Genomic DNA, 5,461 nt, shown 5'->3' on the forward strand with positions numbered 1-5,461 from the left:
AATGTAAATGGAATATAAGTAGCTTTTATTCTTGATTATTTAGAGAAAGATGATAAAAAATTATATTTCCTTAGTACAGTTTTCTAACATTTTCAGTCTGCAGTTGGTTGAATTGTAGATGGAGAACCTGCACATAAGAATCCTAATCGTACTTATGTTGGCATGGTTTCCTCTACTAAGATTAATGTAGATGAGGCTGAGCACCTCTTTTGCTTTGACTTTCTCCCTGCGACTCGTCAACATTGATTCAGCAAAGTCAATTTCTTTAACATTGCCTTTTACAAGATGAAAGAAAAAATGTTTTCTTTCCAAGGTTTCTTTGGAAATCTTAGACAAGTTTAACCATGAAAGGCAACATGAATTTTTAACTTTATGTCATAGAAAAGCAATATAAATAATGTTTTAATACTTTATGATAAGAGCAGATTACTACCCCCCAAACTGTCATTTTTATAGAAAGAAAACCAGTTTAAAACTGTCATTTTCTGAGAAAGGAAACCAGTTTTAAGGTTTGTTTTGATAAAATAACCAAATGTGTCTTTTGACTGTCTTACTAATAAACTGAATAAAAGTAAGTTAGTTTTGTGATTTTGAACACTTAGTGGCTGTGATACAAGAACTGTACAAGATTAGCCCATCACCATCTTCTCAGGGAGGGAGCAAGAGGCCTGACCCCTCCCTGATGTCATATAGGCAGTTGAGCAAGAGGAAAGGTCCTCCCTCCCCTCTCTGAGGAATTACTGGCAGTTAACTGTTGCTCAGGAGGGGAAAGTGAGTTACCTCAGTAGTTTAGACAATGCTAAGTTAACCTGTGGTACCACAAATAATTCTTTATTCTTTTGTTTACACATAGACACACTAAAACAGGTTTGGCAAAATTTTAATGCCTGTTTGTGTTCTTTTTTAGATAATTTTTCCATACATCTTTTACAGTTTTCTATAGTGCTCAAATATGTTATTTACCATTCTTCCGTTTTCCCATTCTAGAGTAGCAAATCACTGTACTTTAGGGCAGAGACATTATCTTTTCTGCCTGTAAGAAATCATCCTAGCACTTAGAAGGCTGAGTGAAGCAGGAGAGTTGTCACAATTTCAAGGCCAGCCTGGAAGACAGAAACCTCCCTAGTCAAGATCTTAAACAGCTGCTCTCCTGTATACCATGACAATTTTAGTAGATATTTAAATATGTGAACTGATCCACTAATGAATAAAAAAACTGACAGACCAGATTCTCTGTTGGCTTTCACCTAATGACTCTATTCTATTTAAACTATGGCTACAATTAGAAAGATGCCCAAGTCCTAAAGTCAAATCCTCACCTCTTTCTAGCAGTCATAGGAAATCAAAGCCATGGTGGTGGAAGTCTGTAATCCCAACACTTGGGAGCTGGATACAGGAGGATCAAGGACGTTGACTGTCCATAACTGCATAGTGAGTTGGAGGCCAGCATGAGTTATATAAGACTGTCTCAAAAAGGAGCTGTCCCCCACAAATCAAACAGAAACATAAAGTTAGCATAAAGACATAAAAATAGTAAATATGAGTATCCTGTTGGCACTCTGGATTTACCTGTATAAGTCAATAAAATTCCAGGGCAGGTTTTCACTTTGCCTAATGTATGCTTGTCAACAAGATCTGCCTTCTGTGTGATTCTATATTATGTGATCCTATGGTCATCTTTTCCTGTGTTGCAAAGTATTTAAAAGGCACTTTTTTAGAAACGGTACAATCATGTTACCTGTACATATGCTACTTATCTATCCACAAGGAAAATGGCAGATATAGCCAGTTCAGTAGGAGGATGTTGACCAGAAATACTAAAGTAAATGTATAATTAGAAATAATTTTGTTTTATTATATTGTTGAAAGGAAAACTATTGAAACCTGAATATCCATTGTATTCCCTGTTTAGATCAGTAACCTAACAGCATATAGCCCAGAACTGGTAAGGAGCAGGGCCCTAGACAATCACAGGAGATGCCTTGCCCCAGACTTCAGAGATGCAGCAAATAACTGTAGTGACCACCTCTTATTTTAGATGGAGGCATGTTCCAATATAGTAAAAAAAAAAAAAAAAAAAAATACTGATTGCTTGTGCTTTAGAGCTTGGCCAGGACCATTCTAGCCCCATCTTATGACAAAAAGCACAACACAGCTCAGAAAATCATGTGGTAATGCCATCATCAAATGTTGTCAGACTTTAAATCTATCGATGTGCTTCAGACTTCTCTCATATTATGGCGGTTTTTAGATAGTAGTATTTGTGAGACACCTAAGTGAATTCACCCTAGGGATTATGAGCATTCTGTATAGAGTTGGGAATGGATATATAGACTGGAGAGATAAAATGGGAAGTGTGGCAGATTTTTGAATACCCTGAGCCATATATCCTTGCAGCTGTGGTAAAGGATTCAGTGCAGAATGCCAATATCCTACTATGAGCACACACTACAGTGTTTTTTTTTTTAAGGGCTTTTACCTGTGCCAGAGACTGTAGCTTGGGTACTGCTGGGTGGTGTGTGGAAGATAACATTCATTGGATCAGTTCAAAACTAAGGGAGGTGGCAGTTAATAGGCAAAGCTTCAGACTATATCCTTCAAATGGATAACTAGGATCCAGTCTAGATGAATCTCTGGATCCTCAGTAGATATGAATAGCCTGCAGTATCCTAGAGTAGTAACCAGCTTAATGATGCTTCTGTTGGTCTTGCGTCTTTCCCTCTTCTGCCTCCCCCAACTTCATTCTGCTTTCTTGGCATGCCTCCTCAATGAACTTTTTTGTCTTAACCTGTGGCATTTGAGAGTAGTCATATGAATAGAGGTGATAAACTGAGCCATGGCATGTAAACCTGTGGAAAAAGAAGGTAATTTCATCCAGGGGCAAATTTTGTAAGATCTACATAGTCTGGGAAAAAGTGAATGCTTTAGAGTTCAGAAGGAGAGTGAATGAAGTTTTGCACTAAGCTGGATTGGGGGGCAATAAAAGATTTATTTTACTGGAGAGTTTAATAAGTATTAACCAGACCACAGTTGCAGTTGTTCTTACACAAGTGCATTGGATAGATGGGTAGAGGCTGGCTAGTATAGAGTACTTGAATTAGTGATTTTATAGGTGTTTGTTGGAAATCATGATTAATAATTTCCTCCCACTGTGTCATTTCTATTTCATTTGTGTGAAAGATGAATAAACTAGGAAACATAGGTCTACCTTTATAATACAGTTTTTGAACTTTGGTGACTTGACAAATCCATCTGTATGATCATGTCATACTCTAGAGCCAAATACATTCTGGGGGTACACAGACACACAGACACACACACACACACACACACACACACACACCTTTATTATATTGCTTGTTTTCAGAATTTACTGCTTTTATGGATTAATATAAATATAATCGCTTCAATTTCTATGTTCTTAGAGACAAATTAGGAGAATGAGTTAGAGGGAAGACTTTTGTGTATATATGTAGTCCTTTACATGAGCTAAGCTTACACATTTCAGTTATAGCATCAGTCTTAGGTTTTTACATGCTTACTCACAGGCACACGCATATACAAAGTTCTTCCAAATATCTAAAATGTCTAAAATACATTGAAATGCTGACAGAGTGAGAGTATGTGTTTTTAAAAATATGTTTATGTATTACGCCTTTACACTAGGTGTAAGGTTTTTAGAGGAAGACAGGAGGGTGAACCCACATGAGCTACTAGAGCTGGACGTGGGAGGATGTCTGATTCATCATGGCTGCATCAGAAACTACCCTCTTCTGTATGGTTTCTACTTCCCTGGTAGACTACTCTGGTGATCCAAGGCTCTGAAACAGTTCAAGGCTAGAAACCTGCAAAGTATCTTTGGTCTAGCCATTAGCCAAGGATTCTGTAAGTTGCTATAGATCATGTTTCCACAAAGCCTGACCAAGAGGAGATTGAGAGACGTAAATGCCTCCCATGGTAATATGCTTGCTGAATTAGCACTATCGAGTAGAAAGTTTTCACACAGAAACCAGCTTTCTCTAATCACTAGCCTGTTTTTTCCACCCAAGCAATGCTACCTTGTCTCTCTCTTTTCACGACTTACCTCTATATATCCACAAACAATTAGCCTGTCTCCCTTTCCACTTAATTCTTTATATCTTTTTGTCATCTCTCTAATGCCTCCTTTGTCATCTTAGCTATCAAAGCTTCCTCAAATGACTGCAGGGAGTGGTTAAGAATACTTGCTCTTAGGTTTGGTTCCAAGCATCCCCATCTTGTCTTACAACCATCTGTGACTCCAGTTCCAGGTGATCCAGTCCCCTCTTCTGACTTTTGCTGGTACCAGGCACAATAATCAAATGATTCAATACAATCTCTTTTAGTTTAGGATGTATATATTATCATCATCTATAATTACTGTGCTGTGTAACAACATGCCAGTATTTACTAGTCCTATCTGATTATAACTTAGTGCTCATCCTTTGATACATCAGTTCCACTCACCCTCACTGCCATGCTCCATTATTCTCTACAGCCTATTGCCTCACACTGGGTGGTCAGAATTTTTAGAGTCTACATATGAATGAGATCATCTGGTACTTTTCTTTGAGTGTAAGGGTTTCGTTATTTGATATAACTACCTAAAGTTTTATCTGTTGCCACAAATGACAAGATTTAATCATACACATATGTAGATATAGATACATATTCATCAGCCGACATTTATGTTGTTTCTCCCTGCCCCTGTTTTTTGGTTCTTTTGAATAGTGAGCAGATACCACTTAACATATGGATCTTATTTCCTTTGGGTATGTAACCAGGAGTAGGGATTGCTGGCTCATCCAGAAGTTCTCTTTTCATTTTATGAGTGACTTCCTCACTGCGTTCCAAAATAGTTGTACTCATAGTATAATTACAAATATTTAAATGAAGTCTTGATACCGTTCTTGATATATTTCCTTGGATTCGTTCTCAAGGTAACATATTGCTGAAATAAAAATTTGAATTATGGTATTCTTAGGTCTTCTAAGTTTGTTTATTTTAAGATTTATTTATTTATTATATGTAAGTACACTGTAGCTGTCTTTATACATGCTAGAAGAGGGCATCAGATCTCATTACAGATGGTTGTGAGCCATCTTCGGTTGCTGGGATTTGAACTCAGGATCTTCGGAAGAGTAGTCAATGCTCTTAACCGCTGAGCCATCTCTCCAGCCCCTAAGTTTGTTTTTTTGGGAGAACTTCCAAGTTTTATTCCAGCTATCAGTCTGTTTTCATCCAAAAGTTGACAACTTTGGTATTTGAAGGAGCAATGTGGAAAGTCCTGCAATTTTAGAAACATATTACCCTGAAAACATTGCTTAACTAGTTGTGAACTCATATAACTGTGTTTAGATTTAGCATTTTTCCAGTTTCTTTTTTTTAAAGATATTTTCTTTATTTACATTTCAAATGATATCTCCTCTCCTGGTTACCCCTC

At 37.2% G+C, this 5,461-nt stretch overlaps 1 protein-coding gene across 1 annotated transcript in view; it reads left to right on the forward strand.

Annotated features, from left to right (window-relative positions):
• Xk (X-linked Kx blood group) overlaps positions 1-5,461 on the forward strand; it is a 41,999-nt gene that overhangs the window by 10,607 nt on the left and 25,931 nt on the right. The window lies entirely within an intron of this gene.

This window comes from Mastomys coucha, chromosome X (genome assembly GCF_008632895.1).
Source record: "Mastomys coucha isolate ucsf_1 chromosome X, UCSF_Mcou_1, whole genome shotgun sequence".
Classification (NCBI taxonomy): domain Eukaryota; kingdom Metazoa; phylum Chordata; class Mammalia; order Rodentia; family Muridae; genus Mastomys; species Mastomys coucha.